At 42.8% G+C, this 21319-nt stretch overlaps 1 long non-coding RNA gene across 1 annotated transcript in view; it reads left to right on the forward strand.

Annotated features, from left to right (window-relative positions):
• The window catches only part of LOC124620196, a 37288-nt gene extending 18171 nt beyond the window's left edge, over positions 1-19117 (forward strand). The window contains exons 2-4 of the long non-coding RNA XR_006980171.1: positions 2106-2261; positions 3984-4085; positions 19057-19117. This is a non-coding gene — a long non-coding RNA (uncharacterized LOC124620196). The remainder of the gene's footprint in view (positions 1-2105; positions 2262-3983; positions 4086-19056) is intronic.
• The last annotated feature ends 2202 nt before the right edge of the window (positions 19118-21319 follow it).

A 21319-nucleotide genomic window follows, 5' to 3' on the forward strand; every position in this document is an offset into this window, starting at 1 on the left:
TGTAGCACGGCCAGTTCATCGATGCGGCAGCTCCGTATTCAGGTACCCACAAACTTCCCGATGAAAATGGGGTGGAGCCCCATCCTGCTGAAAGATGAACGGAGAGCCCAATTGAATCTGAGGCATCAGCCATTGCTGCAACATATCCGAGTAGGAATATCCAGTGACAGTTCTCTTCGCGAAGAAGAATGGTCCGTACAGTTTTCGACACGGCAAAGCACAAAAAACATTTACATTTAGTGAATCACACCCAAATTTAATGCATTCGTGTGGATGCTTTGCACCCCAGATTCGACAATTATGCATGTACACTTTCCCATTAGTGTGAAAAGTGGCTTCATTGCTAAAACTTAAGCGATCAAAAATTCCATCCCCGTCCTTATTCAATTGTTGCAACTGTGAACAAAACTCAAAACACTTGTCTTTGTCGTTGTTATTGACCTTCTACCCTAGCTCCAATTTGAATGGTTTCATAGACAACTTCTGTCGCATGACTTGCCACAGTCAGTGGAGCCATTTCGAGTTCATGGGATGCACGACGCACCAATTTCTTTGGACTCCTTATGAATCTCTCTTGTATGCAATCCAAATTCACTTCACTCACACTGGGATGTCTGCTTCTCTGTGCTGGGCACAAGCAACCCATCATAATAAATTTGTTGTGCCTTCCTTATTGGTGGTTTCTTACCGTACTTTGTTCTAAACATCCATTGAACAGCTGTAGCACACACTTTTTTTGTCGAACTCCAACACGCAGAAAGCTCGCTCCGCACCTGAATTTGCCATGTTTATGACTGGTGCTATCGGAAAATCACCAAAGTATGCTGTGGTGGTATACATGAAAAAGAACTTTCAGGGTTTCTCTTCAAAATGACATATGTGTGATATCTGTGCTATGTTTGGTTCTTGTGCAATAAATAATTGAAAGTGTTCCCAGATGTAATGTACACCCTGTAAATTAGAAAGTATGAGCGATAGGAAGAACAACTTGTGGCAGTCACAGGCAGTTTGTATGCTATGTACCTGTATATTTTGGCCTGCCTTATATACTTCTTTCAATAGGCCTACTTTTTTCTGAGGTTATTTCTGAAATCAGTGTAGGTATTTTAAATCTGTCTAGCAACTCCAATGAAATGCCTATTTGTGTCACCAAATACGTTTAGTTTTATTGAAATAAAATAACATCAGTGGTCTTCATGGAATATTATATACCATTGTCTTTCTTTTTCCATCTAAAAACTGTTCATTACAAAAGATGCTGACATTAGTACTTAAGATTTTTGCTCATGAGGGGAAGAAATACAGAAGTCCTTACATTTTTTTTTTGTGAACTTATGTCTTTACTTGCCCTTGAGACCTCGAAATTTGTCAGGGAAAAATGCTAAAACTTGCTGGAAATCGGGGAATGTCACTTGGGGAAACTTGCGGCAACCCTGAATGTTCACAAGCTGGCACTGCAGGCCTTGCTGACTGCATTTTTCAGGGATGAGAATATTCTTGCCAAGTGCACAGAATTGCCCCAAACTATAACACCATATGAGATAACAGAGCAAAAGTAAACAAGCTTTTGTGTTTGTGTCCAAGACATAGTGTATAGTGAAGACAGAAGTGTTCATTTTCTGCTTAAGGTGTTGAACATGATACTTCTGAGAGAGCTTTTCATCTATCTTCAGTCTTAAGAATTTAAAATGTCTGTTCGACCAGCTCAGGACAAGACTATTTCTATTTTACAAGAGTTCAGTTGTTGGCAGTGAAGTATTAATCCGTTCTCCAAAAGCCATGTGCTGATGTTGCCAACTACCTTGTCAGCTAGATGATTTACGTTATGTTCAGTGTTTTCCGAGAGAACACATGTCCAAACAAATATACAAAAGCTTTCGTTTGCATTTGCAGTAGGTATGAAAAAAAAAAAAAAAAAAAAAAAAACAGAAGCTCCTGTTTGTGTTTCCTATAGATAGTGGATATAACAACAGCTCCTTTAAGTTGTGTTTTCAGATTATTTTTGACGCCACAATTTCCACTAACGTTGCTACTTTTGTGTTTTCTTCTTGCTTAGTACTCTTGATACATTTTCTTCAAAGTTTGACTATGGTTCCTGCTACTAGGTGCGAGGATACAAGTGAGTTGGCTTCCATTCGGACGTCTACGATGAGACGATGGACAGGGTGAAAGGCCTCGGCGTTGATACCGAGTGCACTGGTGGTGGCAGAATACAGCACGACCCCAGTGCCAACGTCATCAAAGCGTACAGCTACTCACAGGTGATACCAAAAGCAGTGAGTTGTAGAAATGACAGTATGTGTCATCTTGAGCTGTTATTCAACTTAATTTTTTACTGTGTGACTGGTTTCAGTTGAAGACCATTTTCAGGCACCTGTTGTATATACATCGTGGATACGGGAAAATTTGGGATGAAAAGAATGTTTGAAAATTATAGTAACAATACAAGCAACACTTACAGAATTTGATTACCAGCAAAAACTATATATATCAAAAGAATACAATGTCAGAAATATAAATTAAATATCCACAAGCATTGTATGTATTGTTACTACAATTTTGAAGTATCCATTTTGCCTGAATTTTTCCTGTTTCCATGCTGTGGGTACAACAAGTGCTCAAAAATGGTCTTTGAGCAAAACTGGTTGCATCGTAAAAAAAAAATTATCAACAGCTTAAAGTGTTACATGATGACATTTCTACAATTCGTATAAGCTGCAGACCACAGTTAACAAAAATTATTTTAAGAACAGTGAAGTTTCTGTTCATACGTTGTGTGCCCTATAATTCAAGTATTTTTAAAGTTTTTAAGAATGTTATACGCCAAGCTCCTCCATGGGAAAGCAGTTTCTGCTTCGGTTACATGGCACAAATTATAGAATACCTTGTTAGATGGTCAGAAGCAAATGTCACCAGACGTTAATACCTGTAAATCATCATCATCATGCTTCTTACAACCGTGTACAATAATTTGGGTGTGGTGTTGTGGACAAGTGTTATGGTTGAAATGGCTACTGTTGTTCTGGGTAGCAGCCATGATTATGAAACTTCCTGACAAATTAAAACTATGTGCCGGGCCAGGACTACATCTTGAAACCTTGCCTTCCGTGGACAATGCTGATACCAACTGTGCTGTTCAATCTGATTCATGATTTTTTCTTACACCTTTCAGATTACTTTTGAGGCCACAATCCTTGCTTCCACTTGTATATTTAGCGAGAGAGAGTTGTATATGTAGCATGAGAGAGAGAGAGAGAGAGAGAGAGAGAGAGAGAGAGAGAGGATCTTCTGTCCCATAATTTTATGACATTATTATTATTATTATTATTATTATTATTATTATTATTATTATTATTATTACCAGCTTCTGTATCTTTTGATTGAGTATAGTTACGGCAGCACGTGAATTGTGGTGAGCCTGGTGTTTTTACAAGACTTTTTCCAGTTGCCAGAACAGTTGTCATAATTACTCAAATCAACAATTCCTTGCACTTGGAGCAGACCAAATGATTCCTCTGTACCCCTCGCACCTATTTTATACTTTTCAGACTGTGTTTCACACATTTTGTGACCTACCTGTTTCATTTAACACAGTTAATACAGTTGCAGATTGTGGGTAAGTGTTTAATGTTTTTGCACGGTTACTGCTGCTTGTGTTTCAGTGTTGTGTACAATGCCAGACCCATCAATAGAAAAATTAATTCTGATGCTGCATCTTGCACATCTGTTCTGAAGGTCTTTACACACTCCCTTTTTCTGCTGCTTTTGTGTTGTGATGTGTGGTTTAGAAAATTTCAGATTGCTTTACGGTTTCATGTGCTCTGTATTAGATGCATTTTTAGTGTACGTACAAGCACATTGTTTACTTATGATGTAGTTGTAGTTAAGAGTTCTCGTTTTAGTGTTTAATTATTATTGTGATATGTAGCACACTTTTTAATTGTACTTTAGTTTTAAAATACCCAAAGACTGCTTCATTTCAGGGGTTTGGGAAGGCAGACCACAGCAAGAATGTAGAAATTCTGAAGACTGCATATCCTGTTTACAACATTACTTGGAGTGATGAAGGATACTGATCTGCTCAGGTAATTAAATTTACATATGTGTGATACATTCAAAATGTCTCTGACATTACGACAACCTTCATAATGAATGAAGGTGATATTTTTTGCATTTAAGCTGTTGTATTTTAATAAGACCTCTCCTTAATTATACAGGGTGATTCAAGAAGAATACCACAACTTTAGGAATTTAAAACTCTGCAACGACAAAAGGCAGAGATAAGCACTATCTGTCGGCGAATTAAGGGAGGTATAAAGTTTCATTTAGTTGTACATTTGTTCGCTTGAGGCGCTGTTGACTAGGCGTCAGCGTCAGTTGATGCTAAGATGGCGACTGCTCAACAGAAAGCTTTTTGTGTTATTGAGTACGGCAGAAGTGAATCGACGACAGTTGTTCAGCATGCATTTCGAACGAAGTATGGTGTTAAACCTCCTGATAGGTGGTGTATTAAACGTTGGTATAAACAGTTTACAGAGAATGGGTGTTTGTACAAAGGGAAAAGTTCTGGACAGCCGAGAACGAGTGATGAAAATGTAGCACGCATCCAGCAAGCATTTGTTCGCAGCCCAGGAAAATCGACTCGCAGAGCTAGCAGAGAGCTGCAAATTCCACAATCAACTGTATGGAGAGTCCTACGAAAAAGGTTAGTTATGAAACCTTATCGTCTGAAATTGGTTCAAGCACTGTCTGCAGCTGATAAGATTAAAAGAATCGATTTCTGTGATTTGATCCTTGCTCAAATGGAAACAGATGAATCTTTCGTTTCAAAGATTGTGTTTAGTGATGAAGCAACTTTCCACACTAACGGGAAAGTCAACCGTCACAATGTCTGTGTATGGGGCACTGAGAATCCGCGGGAAACAACTCAGTATGAACGTGACTCACCTAAGGTGAGCGTTTTCTGTGCCATTTCAGCCAATAAAGATTTTGGTCCCTTTTTCTTCGAAGGTGCTACTGTAACTGGACTACAGTATCTGGAGATGTTAGAGAATTGGCTGTTCCCTCAGCTCGAACAAGAAGCACAATAATTCGTATTTCAGCAGGATGGAGCGCCACCACATTGGCACTTATCTGTCCGTAACTACCTGAACGTCAACTACCCCAGGCGATGGATCGGCCGCCAGGCAGCCCGTGACAGAGCACTTCATCACTGGCCTCCAAGAAGCCCTGATCTTACCCCCTGCGATTTTTTCTTATGGGGGTATGTTAAGGATATGGTGTTTCGGGCACCTCTCCCAGCCACCATTGATGATTTGAAACGAGAAATAACAGCAGCTATCCAAACTGTTATGCCTGATATGCTACAGAGAGTGTGGAACGAGTTGGAGTATCGGGTTGATATTGCTCGAGTGTCTGGAGGGGGCCATATTGAACATCACTGAACTTGTTTTTGAGTGAAGAAAACCTTTTTAAATACTCTTTGTAATGACGTATAACAGAAGGTTATATTATGTTTCTTTCATTAAATACACATTTTTAAAGTTGTGGTATTCTTTTTGAATCACCCTGTACAGTTATTTCTGGCCCAAAAAGTCATTTTAAATGTTTTTAAAGTACAACAAACAGTACCATTTCTACTGTAATTTGTAAGCCATGATGAACAGTAGCACATAGTGTGAGTTTGCTGCCTTTTTATTTCTGTGGGACCTCGCTATGTGTGTAAACCGAAAAATGGCTTTTCGAGCTGAAACTAGTTGCTTAATTAAAAATATTTTTAGCAACTATATTATCTTAAGTTGAAAAATATCATTTTCATCCAATTATATTAATAATTTTTGTGTCCTCTTTTTCACTTTTGCCATATGGGTGTGTTCTGAGAAGGTCTATCACATGTTTGTTTCTAAGATTGGTACAGTTGTTTTCTGTCATTAGTTATTGTATGCTGCTTTTGACCACTGAGAATGAAATTTTTCAACTGTTTAATATCAGGATTTAGCAGCAAGTTTTTTTACTCAAGTGTTAAAAGGTGTTGTATCTAACAACTAATCTTCACAACTATTTTTCTGATCTGAAGATTGCCATGCAGGAACTCAACAAACTAGTTCTGATCTGATTCAAAGGTTGCATTCATTTTGTTGGTAGAGACAGTGGGGAGCTGTCCTCTTCAGTCATCATTATCCAGAGGTGAAGCTAGTTTGTTTCAGTAGTGGCTGTCATTATTGACTTCAGTCTTCAAGAGTGTGTCTCAGAAATCATTAAATCAGCAGCAGACTGTTGGTTTATTGCATGAAGAGATTCCAAATACTGCTTTAAATTCACTTCTATCTTAAATTCAGTGCCATGTATGAATGTCTTCTTTTAAACTCCATTGCTACCTGAGTCTAACTGATGTGTGTACAAAAGGAGTGAACAAGTGGCCCGTGTAATATGCCTAGTGTGTTAACAGTGTACACCACTACACATTGTCTATTTTAGAAAATGAATCACTCTGCAGCAACCCAGAGTGTCTCAGAATTCCCACACTATGCAGTACAGTATCCAAAGATTGTTATTCTGTGAAAAGAAATCCATTGGTGTTAATTAGATGTGTACTGTACTCTCCATTTAATGTACAAAAGCAGTTGTCCAGTAGCAATTCATTGCAAGAGGAGGGACAATTTCCAGTTTTGTTATTTATTTTATTTACCCATTTAAATAAAGCTGACTTAGGAAGTTTCCCTTATGTGGGGACTGTTTGTACTAGATAATGTGTCTGTTTGAAGTTCTATATTTGTATATTTTGCTGTTCATGTCACTTCTGTGTAATTTTTCATTGATTGTATCGTTACTTGTTTGAATTCTGATATGTTGTGAAATTTCAAACATTTGGGAATCCCATGATAAACTAGTACTATTAGCGTCAATTGTAGGCTTAAACTAAATTGTGCTCTTTCAAAAATTTTTAGAACAGTATGCCTATCATCCTCATTCAGAATAGTCTGTCTCTTATTTTGTTGTCAAATTATGTGAGAAATAGTTTAGTTTCAGAATTTTGAGATGCCTGCAAAACTATACTTTGTAAGTTAGTGCTACCAGTGTTTTGTATACGTAATTTACGTAGCAAATCAATGCTTTGTGGTTCACAGCTCAGCCAAAGTATACATCACCCCTGAATTTCATTGTATGTCAATGCAAATAAATGTGTATTTTTGAGAATTTTCGGAAGTTACCATTGTCCTTTGCATAATCTGTGAGCAGGCGGGGTTTGTGATGTAGTTCCTGTAGCAGATTTTGTGCCAGACATTTTGTGTTACATCTGGTTTTCCCTTAACCCTTTACTGGCCAAAACTCTATTGGATCTTTTTTTTGCAAACTTTTATACATAAATATGTTACATTGAGTGATAAATTGAATAAAAAGTTGTTTTGAAAAGTTTCAGTTTATTAGATCAAAAACTACAGAAGTCCCATTTTTGGGACATTGGCCAAATGCGCTATCCAAATTCACAATCTTATTCTCCATGCATAATATTGTAAGAAGCAACACAAACATTAAATAAAGAATATTTTAATGTTATGGAATGTATATTCAGTATGAAATGAAGCAAAACACTTGTCATGTACACCAACATTGCACCTATCACAAATTTTTGTTGTTTTTTTCTTGCAGTAAGCACATTTCTTCTGTGTTTTACTTGGCACGAACAAATGATTTCCTGGATCTAGTCGTACATCTGTGCTCACCCGTCCTCCCATCAATTTGCTTCCTTGTGGTCCTCTTTGTTTTGGTACTGATCCTTTTTTCTTTGATAGAAAAAACATCACTATTCTCTGTCGGACATCCAAAAGTAAGAGCTTCTCATTAGAGTTAGCAATTTGGTATGCACGCCATGTGTTTACTATGCAGATATATATCATCTGTGTGAATAATGGCCACCACCATTTCTTTGACCTTATCCTCGTCCTATAAAGTGATATCTGCTTGTCCAGTAGATATATGCCACCCATGTGGGCATTGTATTCTTCAATGATATGTGGCAGTGTAACAGATATTTCCTTTTTTTTGCCCGTGAATATATTTTAGTAGAACTCGAGGAATAATAGTACTGTTATTTGTCACTACACATACTGGTTTGTTGTCACTCCATTTCACAACCAGAACTTCATTCTCTTTGTCAAATATGTAGTCATAGAATCCTCGTTCCTTCCTTTTGCCATTCTTTTCGAGTCAATCAAAGGACATGCATTAGTTCGGATCTCTGTTATTGTTCCTGCAGCTTTCATTTTACTCTTTCAGAGTGTGATCAGTGTGTCAACACTGGTGAAATAGTTGTCAAAGAAACGCTTATAATTTGGATACTCTGATTCTGGAATCATGGTGGTTAGTTCATTTATTACCCTTGCACCTAAAGGCTCCTGTTTGTTGTCAGTCTTGCCACAGTATGGTGAAAAATTATAAAGAAAGCCATTGGAACTTGTAAGACACCAAATTTTATATCCAAATTTGATAGGCTTTTCCCTCAGAAACATTTTAGCTGAATGTTTGCCATAGTAATGTACCATTATTTCATCAGTTGAGAGTTCTGAATGAAATACGCCAAATTTACCAAATTCCTATTTCAGCATTTCAAATTATAACCTCAGTTTGTACATCTTGTCGTTTCTGTCTATTTTGGAGTTGTCATTGAGATGAATGAATCTCTTTATTTCACAAAACCTATTTCTTGACCCGGAGTTGAAGACTAAAGGAACACCGACATCAGGAGCCTGTTCCCAGTACTTATTCTTGTGGGGAAGCTTATGATAACCACTCAGAAGTAGTACGCCAATAAATAATTTTAGTTCTTCTTTGGTTAGCAGAAAATTTATTCTGTTATGTTGGCAAGCATAAATTTCGCTTTGTTCAATAATAGTATCCATTAGTTTCTCAGAAAAAAAAATCCTCAAACACCTGGGGTACTGTGTTATTTGCTAGACATTCCGCATCATAATGTTTGTTGCTCTTCCCTGGTTTACTATTGTTTGTGTACGTTGGTTGACATTTATACCACTTACATATATATTTTTTTGTAGATAACATACTACTTTCTCCTCCACCTCCCAACGCTTTCCTTCTTTTGGCTTCTGGATGTACAACTGTAGCATTAACTTCATCTCAGCTGGTTGTGAGCTCTAAAGTACCGGCGTCATCTTGTACAACAGTACATTTTCGTCAGTGTCTTCTTCATCTGTTATTACATCTGCATCGGGTGGAATAATCGCCAATTCTGTATATCATCTTCATTGTCACTCTCTTGATGGTTCTCTAGTTCTGCTAGAATTTCTTCAAATGTAAGTTCACGCGGCATGTTTTTGTCCTGTTGGAATCGTAAAATTCGAATAGAATATGAAAAAAGCAGAAAGGATGTGCGTTTTAAGGGAGAGGGTAAGGAGTCATTCCAATCCCGGGAGCGGAAAGACTTACCTTAGGGGGAAAAAAGAACAGGTATACACTTGCACACACACCCATATCCAACCACACATACACAGACACAAGCAGACATTTGTAAAGGCAAAGAGATTAGGCAGAGATGTCAGTCGAGGCAGAAGTACAGAGGCAAAAATGATGTTGAAAGACAGGTGAGGTACGAGTGGCGGCAACTTGAAATTAGCGGAGGTTGAGGCCTGGCGGATAACGAGAAGAGAGGATATACTGAAGGGCAAGTTCCCATCTCCGGAGTTCTGACAGGTTGGTGTTAGTGGGAAGTGTCCACATAACCCGGACGGTGTAACACTGTGCCAAGATGTGCTGGCCGTGCTCCAAGGCATGTTTAGCCACAGGGTGATCCTCATTACCAACAAACACTGTCTGCCAGTGTCCATTTCCCCCCTGCGGGTTTGGGGGTTAGAATAGGCCCGCGGTATTCCTGCCTGTCGTAAGAGGCGACTAAAAGGAGTCTCAACTGTTTCGGCCTTTAATGTGATGGTCCCCATTAGGGTTTGACCTCCATTTTTCCAAATTCAACAGAAGTAAGAGCCTTTTGGGGAAGGACCCCTTACGTGGTGCACCATCAGTCCTCTGTGCCCTAAGACCTTGGCACTCTTTATCGTCTGGGCGTCGTAACTGCACCCTCCATCCCTCATTTTGGGCATACACACCTGATGGATTGTGTAAGTTACGCCCTTAGTGCATCATCATCTGCACCCACGATCACTATGGACTACCCATGGCACCCAAAATCCAGCACGGTAGCCAGTTCGTTGTGGTGGGGTCGTCATGTACCCTCTAGGTTGTAGCCCCCTGACAACACAGGGATCGTACTGCCGATGCCTGAGCTGCCGCCTCCCCACGTAAGCCAAGGAGTAGATACCCGTCTCTCTGGGGCATCAGGACTCCCGGCAAAGGCCATCCTGCTAGGTGGCCTTTGCTGTGGCTGGGTGCCACCCCTGGGGAGAGCCCCTGGTCGAAGTGGGTGGCATCGGGGCGGATACCCCGCAATGAAGCGGGTACAATCTCAATCCGGTGGCCGCACGACCACCAACGTCTCTAAGTGCAATAAAGTAGACCTTAACGCTGTGGCATATTACCCCAAATCGTCCCCTTCCCTAGCCACGCCCTGGGAGGGACGCAGGGCTGCGGACAGACAGGAGCCATATTCACCGCGATATCTTGTGTGCAGCAGAACTGATGGGGATTCATTTTTGGGGACTAAGCCTCTGTTCTTTGTGACCCATCTTGAAGATAAGTTCGGGGAAGTGGCCTCTCTTTCCAAAATGCGGAGCGGGGCCATTTTGATACAAGCACCTTCCTCTGCACAGTCAAGGGCGTTGCTCGCCTGTGAGAAGCTTGGTGACATACCTGTTAACGTCACTCCCCATAAGTCACTAAATTTGGTCCAGGGGATTATCTTTCATAAAGATCTTCTGCTACCGTCTGATGACGAGCTACGGGAGAACCTGGCACGACGAGATGCACACTTCGTTCGTCGTGTCTTTAGGGGACCCAAGGATAATAGGATCGCTACCGGTGCTTTCTTCCTGGCCTTTGAGGGCAACTGCTTGCCTGAGAAGGTCAAGGTCATGATCTACCGGTGCGATTTCAAGCCCTCTGTCCCGCCCCCTATGCGATGCTTCCAGTGCTGGAAATTCGGACACGTGTCCTCCAGGTGCACTGCCAGCCCCACATGTCGCGATTGTGGATGACCTTCGCATCCAAATGCTCCGTGTGCTCCACCTCCCACCGGCGTTAACTGTGGGGAGCATCATTCTCCCTGCTAGCCAGACTGTGCAGTCTACCAACGAGAGCAGAAGATACAAGAAATTAAGACCCTGGACCGTTTAACTTACCAAGAGGCGAGGAAGAAATTAGAATGTCTCAACCCCACACCTATGTTGAGGAGTTATGCTGCTGTAACACTGCAGCCACCAGTTCCTGCAAAGACTCCTTTCACAGTTGGCCCACCGAACAGTCACGTTTCGCCTGCCCCACCACCGGTGGGGGCCACTCTCTCTTCCACTGCTCCCAAAACACACAGTTTGGGAGCAGTGCGCCCCAAGCAACCCGGGACATCAGTCCCCATCTCTCAGCCAGAGTGGCGACAGCCCTCTCCGGCTCCTCAGCCGGGGAAGCGACAGCTCTCTCTGGCTGCTCAGCCGGAGACGCAACAGCCTCCTCTGGCCTCACTTGTTCGGAAGGGATCCCTTGGGGGAGTCCCTTCCAAGGACTTCACCAGTTTCTCACAAGACACTAGCCAGTGGCTGAAGAAGCCACCAGCTGCTGGTCGAAGGGCTTCACGCTCTTCCTCTGTTCCTGATAATGCGTCAGGAAAGCCCTCCCAGCATTCCAACCCTCCTCCCAAAGACAAGAGAGAGAAGAGGAAGCTCTCCAAGAAGGATAAGGACCCAGTGGTTCCCGCACCAACACTTCCTGTCAGCTCAGCCTCTGAGGATGAGGTCGAGCTCTTTGCGTCCCCTGATGACCTGGATCTCGCCGTCTCCTCAGAAACGATGGCCGTAGCGATGTCCGTCACTCAGTCGGTGGCAGCATGTGACCCTGCCCAGTAATTTGCCTTTTCAGTGCCTGAATGCCTCTACAGGACACGCTTTGTACAATCCTCCAGTGGAATTGTGGCAGTTATTTTAGCCATCTACCTGAGCTACGTCAGCTTGTAAGCTTGACACCTGCTTTATGCATTGCTCTCCAGGAAACCTGGTTCCCGGCAATGCGGACCCCTGTCCTCCGTGGATACAGGGGTTATTACTGCAACCGTAGCACTTACAATAGTGTGTCAGGTGGAGCCTGCGTGTATGTCCTTACCTCTGTATATAGTGCTCCTGTGCCCCTTCAAACATCTTTGGAAGCTGTGGCTGTCCGCGTAAGGACTACCCAGGACATAATCGTCTGCAGTGTCTATCTCCCTCCAGGTGGTACAGTCTCCCTGACCGAATTGGCTGCACTTGTCGCCCAACTTCCCACGCCTTTTCTTCTCCTTGGGGATTTTAACGCCCACAATCCCCTGTGGGGTGGATCGAAGATTACTGGCCGAGGCAGAGATGTCGAGAATCTCATCTCCCAACTTGACCTCTGCCTCTTAAACACTGGCGCTGCCATGCATTTCAGTGTGGCGCATGGCACGTTCTTGGCCATTGATCTGTTGTTGTGCAGCCAAGGGCTTGTACCATCGGTCCACTGGAGAGTCCATGACGACTTGTGTGGTAGTGACCATTTTCCCATCTTCCTTTCACTACCCCAGCATCGATCCCATGAACGCCTGCCTAGATGGGCATTTAGCAAGGCAAACTGGGAAACATTCTCCTCTGCTGCCACTGCTGCATCTCTCCCCCACGGTACCATCGATGTGGCGGTTGAGACACTGACTGCAGCGATTGTTTCCGCTGCGGAACGTACCATTCCTCGTTCATTAGGGTGCCCCCGGTGAAAGGCAGTGCCTTGGTGGTCTCCGGAGGTCGCTGAAGCCATTAAAGAACATCGGCGGGCTCTTCAGCAACATAAGCGGCACCCGTCTTTGGATAACCTCATTTTCTTCAAACGTCTCCGTGCTCAGGCACGGCGGCTCATCAAGAGGCGGAAACAGGAGTGCTGGGAGAGGTACGTTTCCACCATTGGTTCCCATACTTCACCCTCCCAGGTGTGGATGAAGATTCGGCGCATCTTTGGAGTGCAGCACACTACAGGTGTTCCAGGGCTTACCATCAACAGGGCGGTATCCACCGATGCTGATGCAATCGCCGAGCATTTCGCACAGCACTATGTTCGGGCCTCTGCGTCGGGGAATTACCCGCCTGCGTTTCGCGCGCTTAAACGCCGGGAGGAAGGCAAACGGCTTTCTTTTGCTTCTCGCCACCCTGAGACGTATAACGCCCCATTTAGTTTGTGGTAACTCCAAAGCGCCCTGGCACAGTGCCCCGATACAGCCTCAGAGCCAGATGGCGTCAACAATCAGATGCTCAAACACCTGTCCCCGGTCTGTCAGCAATGTGTTCTTGCCATCTTCAACCGCATATGGGGCGATGGTGTCTTTCTGTCGCAGTGGCGAGAAAGTACCATCATTCCGGTGCTGAAGCCTGGTAAGGACCCGCTTACTGTGGATAGCTATCGACCCATCAGCTTGACAAATACTCTGTGCAAGCTACTGGAACGTATGGTGAGTCGACGGCTGTGTTGGCTGCTCGAGTCTCGGGGTCTTCTGGCTCAGTGCCAGAGCGGCTTCCGTCAGGGCCGTTCCACCGCCGATACTTTGGTCTTTCTTGAGTCTGCAATCCGCACTGCTTTTTCCAGGTGCCAACACCTTGTCTCCGTCTTTTTCGACCTCTCCAGAGCATATGACACGACGTGGCGGCACCATATACTCGCCATGTTGCACGGGTGGGGTCTCCAGGGCTCTCTCCACATTTTTATTCAGAATTTTTTATCCGTTCGGACATTCCGCGTTTTAATTGGCACATCCCATAGTTCACTTCATATCCAGGAGAACGGCATTCCACAGGGCTCAGTATTGAGCGTGCCCCTTCTCCTTGTGGCCATTAATGGCCTTGCAGCAGCAGTTGGGTCGTCTGTCTCACCCACGTTATATGCTGACGATTTCTGCATCTTGTTCAGCTCCTCCACCGTTAGTGTTGCAGAACGTAGGTTGCAGGGAGCCATACGCAAGGCGCAGGCATGGGCCCTAGCTCATGGGTTTCAATTTTCTCCTGCGAAGACTTTTTTTATGCACTTTTGTCGGTGTCGAACTGTCCATCCCCACCCTGAGCTCTATCTTCAGGATGCCATGCTCAGGGTTGTTGACACTTACCGTTTTCTGGGATTACTGTTCGATGCCCGGCTTACTTGGCTTCCACATATTCGTCAGCTCAAGCGTCAGTGCTGGCAGCATCTGAATGCCCTTCGCTGCCTCAGCAACACAACTTGGGGTGCCAATCGTAATACGCGGCTGCAGCTCTACAAAGCCCTTGTGCTGTCCCGGCTTGATTATGGGAGTGTGGCGTATGGCTCAGCGTCGCCCTCAGCGTTGCAACTGTTGGACCCCGTTCGATGCCCGGCTTACTTGGTGTCCCTCCACTGCTATTGAGGCACCAACATTTCTGGCCGCTTATGCTGCCCATGTTTTTAGCTTGCCCGGGCATCCAAACTATCGTCTCCTGTTCCGTAATCGGTCGTCCATCTTCCTGAACGTCGGCCCCGGTCAGGTTGTACGATCGCGGTCCGCGTCAAAGAGCTTCTCTCCGGGCTTAGGGTTTTTATAGTTCCACCTCCTTTCCGGGCCACTTTGCGCACACCCCCATGGTGTGTTCCTCACCCTTGCCTTCGGCTCGACTTGGCACAGGGCCCGAAGGACTCCGTCCCTCCAGAGGCCTTCCGCCGCCGTTTTTATTCCATCTTGGCCACGTATCAGGGCTCTGGCGTTGTATACACTGACGGTACGATGGTTGCTGGTCGTGTCGGATATGCGCTTACTCTAGGGGACCATTCTGAACAACGTTCCTTGCTGGATGGCTGCAGCGTTTACACAGCTGAGCTGGTCGCCATCTTTTGTGCCCTAGAGTATATCCGCTTCTGCTCAGGTGAGTCCTTTGTTATCTGTAGCAATTCCCTGAGCAGTTTACGAGCTCTCGACCAGTATTTCCCTCGTTCTCGTCTGGTGATGGCTGTCCATGAGTCCCTGCGTACTCTTGCACGTAGCGGCCGCTCTGTGATCTTTGTGTGGACCCCAGGCCATGTTGGGATCCCCGGCAATGAGAATGTTGACCGCCTGGTGAAAGAGGCCATCAGTAAACCACATCTGGAGATTAGCCTCCCGGCGACTGATTTGCGGGCACTATTACGCCGCAAAGTTTTCGATTTCTGGGACACTGAATGGCGCAACCTGCCCGTGCCAAAAAAACTCCGTCGTAACAAGGAGACGACGACTGTTTGGCGGTCATCCCTGCGAGCCACCCGCAGGGACTCAGTCGTCGTTTGTCGGCTCCGCATTGGCCACACCCGACTGACGCACAGTTATTTACTGTGTCATGAGGATCCTCTTATTATGCGTTCAGTTAACTAAGTAGAAATTAGTAATATCTTATCTCAGTGAGGAACTTGAAACTTTCAGGACAGGTCAGGAGCATGTAGAGGTGCTCTTCCTCTACTTGAAAACAACAGTTGACCACGCACTGAGTAGATAGGTTCCTAGTAGAACAGTTCATAATGGGATGGAACCTCCGTGGTATACAGTCACTGTAAAGAAAACGTCTAAAGGAACAGAGATTACTGCATAATAGGTGTAAAACAAAGTGTAGGATTATAGATTGAGAGACACTGGATGAAACATGTTTGGCTGTCAAGAGAGCAGTGCATGATGCCTTCAATGACTACTGTAGCAGAATATTGTCAAATGACATTTCACAAAATCCAAATAAATTCTGGTCGTATGTAAGGGCTGTTAGTGGCACAAAAGTTAGTGTCCAGTCCCTAGCAAGTGAGACAGGAACTGAAATTGAGGGTAGCAAAGTAAAAGCTGAAATTCTGAACTCGATTTTCAAATGTTCCTTTGCAAATAAAAACCCAGGAGAATTGCCCCAATTCAATCCTCGTTCACTGAAAAAATGAACGAAATAGGTATTAGTGTCAGTTGTGTTGAGAAACAGTTGAAGTCATCAAACAAAGCTCCAGACCCCGATGGAATCGCAGTCAGATTCTATATTGAATTTGTGGCTGAGTTATCCTCTCTTCTCACTGTAATCTATCCAAAAAACCTTACCTAGTTTTTGGAAAAAGTTACAGATCACACCCGTCTACAAGAAGGGTTGTAGGAGTGACAAAACTACCATCCAGTAGCCTTGACATCGATTTGTTGTAGATTCTTAGAAAATATTTTGCGCTCAAACATAATGAGGTATCTCGAACGGAACTACCTTCTCAATATCAACCAGCATGGTTTTCAAAAACATTGATGATATGAAATCCAACTCTCACTTTTCTCACATAACTTGCTGAATGTGTTGGATCAAGGCAACAGGTAGATAGTGTTTCTTGATTTCCTAACAGTATTTTATTCTGTTCTACACCTACACTGACTGTGAAAAGTATGATCATATGGGGTATCAAGTGAAATTCGTGACTGGATTGAGGACTTTTTGATAGGAAGGACACAGCATGTTACCTTGGATGGAGAGTCATCATCAGATGTAGAAGTAACTTCAGGTGTGCCCCAGGGAAGTGTGTTGGGGCCCTTGCAGTTCTCGTCCATTAATGACCTTGCTGTAAATCAGGATTTTTGCAGATGATGCAGTTATCTGTAATGAAGTGCTATTTCAGAGAAGCTGCATAAATATTCAGTCAGATCTTGATGAGATTTCAACATAGTGCAGTGATTGGCAACTTGCTCTGAATGTTTGGAAATGTATAAACTTAGTATCCTGTGACTATAATATTGGTGAGTCACTGTCGGAATCTGCCAACTCGTACAAATACCTGTGTGTAACACTTTGTAGGTATATGAAATGGCATGATCACATAGGTTCAGTTGTGGGTAAAGCAGGTTGTAGACTTTGGTTTATTGGTATAATAATGGGGAAGTGCAATCAGTCTACTAAAGAGATGCTTACAAGTCATTAGTGTGCCCCCCCCCCCCCCCCTCCCCCCTAGACTATTGCTAAAGTGTGTGGGACTTGTACCAGATGAGACTAGCAGGAGACATTGAATGTATACAAAGAAAGGCAGCATGGTCAGAGGTTTGCTTAATCCATGGGAGAGTGTCACAGAGATACTGAAGGAACTGAAATGGCAGACTGTTGAAGACAGGTGTAAACTATCCCAAGAAAGTGTATTAGCAAAGTTTCAAGAACTGTCTTTAAATGATTACTCTAGGGATATACTACAACCCCCCCACATATTGCTCTCACAGGTTCGTGAAGATAAGATTAGAATGATTACTGCTCACACAGAGGCATTCAAACAAATTCAGACAATCATTCTTCCACGCTCCATACATGAATGAAACAGCAAGAAACCCTGATAACTGGTACAATGGGACTTACCCTGTACCATGCACCTCCTGGTGGATGGCAGATTATAAACGTAGATGTGAACTGACAGTCTCTTACATGTGCATGAGGGAAACATCTAATCACCTTTATTTTACCAAGACAAAAATTATGATTTACTAAAGTTTCAAACCTTGACAGGAAATAATGGATTAGGCTGTCCATAAATTATAAACTAACATTATTGTGATGATGGAAAATCTCATATAAAGACGTGAAACAAATACTAACAAAGAGATAGAGGGGCTGGCCAGTACAGCCAATAGATACACAAAACATAACAGAAAATTTACGTATCCTAGCTTTTGGAACTTTGTTCCTTCATCAGGGAGGAGAGAGGGGAAAGAAGGGGAAGAAGAGAAAGTGGATTCAGTTACTCACAACCCAGGTTATGAAGCAACAGGGTAGAGGTAAACTGGGTGGGTAGCAAAGATGGAGGCATGGGTGTATACTCTACAGTATGTCAACATGTTGCCTTGACCTGTTTGATCACCAGGTCTGGCTCCAATTCAGTGCACACGGGACATCATCGAACAACTCCAGTGTCTCCCAAAAACAGCATTAACCATCCCTGTTTTGATGACAATGTGAAACAGGCATGGAACTTCATCCCACAAACTCATATCCACCACAATGCATGCACGTTTGCATGCTTACATTCGGGCAGTTACACTGGATTTCAATGTATTAGTGTATCACATTTGCAATGGTGTATCTCGCACTTATATTATCCTGTGATCTTGCAACGTTAATCACTTAAATAAGTTACTTAGACATATATGTTCCTGAAATTTCATTACTCTACGTTAATTACTTTTTGGTGTTGCAAATTTTTTTTTCAGTGTACATGATGACTACAATAATACATTAACATTATAATGTTTCTCCAGTGGTTTCAACATTAACTTTTTAACAGAAAAGATTTTGCTTACAGTTCATTTTTAAGTTAACATTTCTAAACTTTTTAACAATCCATATTAAAGCTAGCAATAGTAACTATATTAATAATTGCTACTGTAAACAGTTACACATATGGACATCAGTTTTGAATAATGGGTTTTGAGTGTAAATAATGTTTTATGTAAGTGTTTGTATTGATACTTAAAATTAAATGTCATGTAATCAATGTCCAGATACTCATATAAAAAGTTTTGTTGGATCAAGTTATTTACGAACGCTATGTACTGTGTTCTTCCATTAGAGAATGAGACTGTATTGTTTATCGGTTTCATTACAAAATGCTAATAAGCTTTTAGTTAGAAAACCTTCTATAATTAGAATTATTAATATGAGAAAAATAGGAACAATGAAAGAACGGAAGATCAGTTGCAGAAACAAGAGTAGCTCTGAGTTGCAAGAGTGGTTACTTATCCCACACATGTAATTAACTGGCATTATCACCACTATTAACTTACCTTGGTTTCACATCTCATCTGTTCATTGTTCCCCATGTCCTGCCCTTCTGTTCCCCCTTCCTATTAGACCATATATGCCTCTGTTACTGTAATCGATATGTAAACAATATTTATCACATGACCTTTTTTTGTTACAGGTTGTAATATTTGACATTGCAGCTTTTGAAAATGGAGCAGGATGTTGTGCCCTCTTTCCTATTGGAGTGTTTCTCTGTGATCAGAATTGGAGGCAGACAATTCACTTGAACTTCCATTGCTGTTGTTGATGTCTTTGAATCATGTTGTTTCTTTGTGATTAATAAAAAAATTATACAACCCAATGGTTTCTTCACCTTGTCTTTAAAAATTCGAGACCTATTGTTCAAACACATATTTTGAGAGTTATGCATCTGAGCATTTTTGTGGAATGTGCATTTCACACATACTTTCAAGATAAATTGAATAATGACCCCCATTTTGTGTGTTGGGGAAGATAATTTGATACAGCTAAATGCATATACGGGTACACACATTTGCTCGCGCCTGAGACAAAGTGAGAGTGATTCAAAGGAAGAATTCACTACTTTTTACCTACTTTCTGAATAACTCGTGCTTTCGTCAGAAATGTCACACTGCAAAGTTGATTAGATAAAGGGACAAAAATGAGAGTCAAATATAATTTGAATATCAGAAAAAATAACCACTTAGTGTTTGTGTAATACTTTACGGCAAGCATAAAATTAATTTTTAAACATTGGGAAATCTGGGATGGAATAACAATAATATGAAATAGGATAGCTTTTTGCTCCCCACCTAGAGGAGACACTGAGTGGCAGACTGGCACATTGAAGGAAGATTTTTTAGATATTAGAAAGTATGGGACAGTCCTCATCAAGCAGGTGTGGTGGTGTGAGGCTGGGGTGGGAGCAGGTAAAGGCCTAGATATGTGAGACAGAGAGACTAGCAAAGGTTTAGGTAACGGGGTTTAGAGGAGTGAAGAATATGTCGCAGCTAGAGTTTCTAGGCTTCGTTCCTGTGGCCCCACACCTCAATGCCCTCCCCTGCTCCCATTCCAATCTCACACACTGTTACTGTCCCCCTAGTACACCTCTCTCTGTCTGTCCACCTCCACACTCCCAACCAGCAGAGACTCCCTATGCTGAGGTGGGCTCTGTCCATTAGATTACACTTGTAAGATAAAAATAAACACTATGCAGCATGAAAGAATTATCTGTTTGGGATGGAAATATGTAGATGTGATGTACGTGCACAGACAAAAAAAAAAAAAAAAAAAAATTACAATGTCAGAAAAATTGAATGATTTATTCATGAGAAAGAACTTCACAAATTGAGCAAGTTGGTCCACCTCTGACTCTTGAGCAAGCTTGGCATTGATAGATTTGTTGGATGTCCTACTGAGGGACATCAAGCCAAATTCTACCCAAGTGGCGCATTGTATTGTCTAAATCATGAGCTGGTTGGGTGTCCCTGCCCATAATGTCCCAGACATACTCAGTTGGGGAGAGATCCCGTGACCTTGCTGGCAAAGATTAGGTGTGGCAAGTATGAAGACGAATTGTGTGTGGGCAGGCATTATCTTGCTGAAATGTAAGCAAATGATGGCTTGTCATGAAGAGAAACAAAATGGGGTTTATAATATCGTCAACAGATGTCTGTGTTGTAATGGTGACACAGATGATAACCAAAGGGTCCTGTTATGAAAAGAAATGGCACAGTAGACCATCAGTCCTCGTTTGGCTGTATGGCAGCCAGCAGCCGGGTTGGTATCGCACTGCTATCTGGTGTGCCCCCAGGCACGTCCCTGGTCTGGAATTGCATTGACTGGAATATAATTGGCTTCAGTGATGAATCCCACTATGAACGGAGCCCCAATGATCAGCACAGATGTGTCTGAATACGCCCCAGACGGTGGGATACCACCGTGAATGTCACATCACATACGGTCCAACTACCAGGACTGATGATCTGGGGTGCGATTTCTTTTCATAACAGATCCCTTTTGGTCAACAGACGACTATGCTGTAGGGGTGACATGGATGTCACCCCTACAGCATAGTCGTCTGTTGACAATACTGTACATCCTATTTTGTTTCCCTTCTTGGCAAGCCATACATTGCTTACATTTCAGCAAGGTAATGCCTGTCCACACACAGCTTGTCCTCGTGCTTGCCAAACCCTACCTTGGCCAGCAAAGTTGCTAGATCTCTCCCCAATTGAGAATGTAAGGAGCATTATGGGCAGGGCCGTTAGACCACCTCGGGATTTTGACTATTTACCGTGACATTTGAATAGAATTTGGCATGATGTCCCTCTGTTGGACATCTAACAACTCTATCAGCCAGAGCCAAGCTTGTATAAGGGCCAGAGGTGGACCATCTCATCCAATTTGTGATGCTCTTT

The sequence above is a fragment of the Schistocerca americana genome, chromosome 1 (assembly GCF_021461395.2).
Source record: "Schistocerca americana isolate TAMUIC-IGC-003095 chromosome 1, iqSchAmer2.1, whole genome shotgun sequence".
NCBI lineage: Eukaryota > Metazoa > Arthropoda > Insecta > Orthoptera > Acrididae > Schistocerca > Schistocerca americana.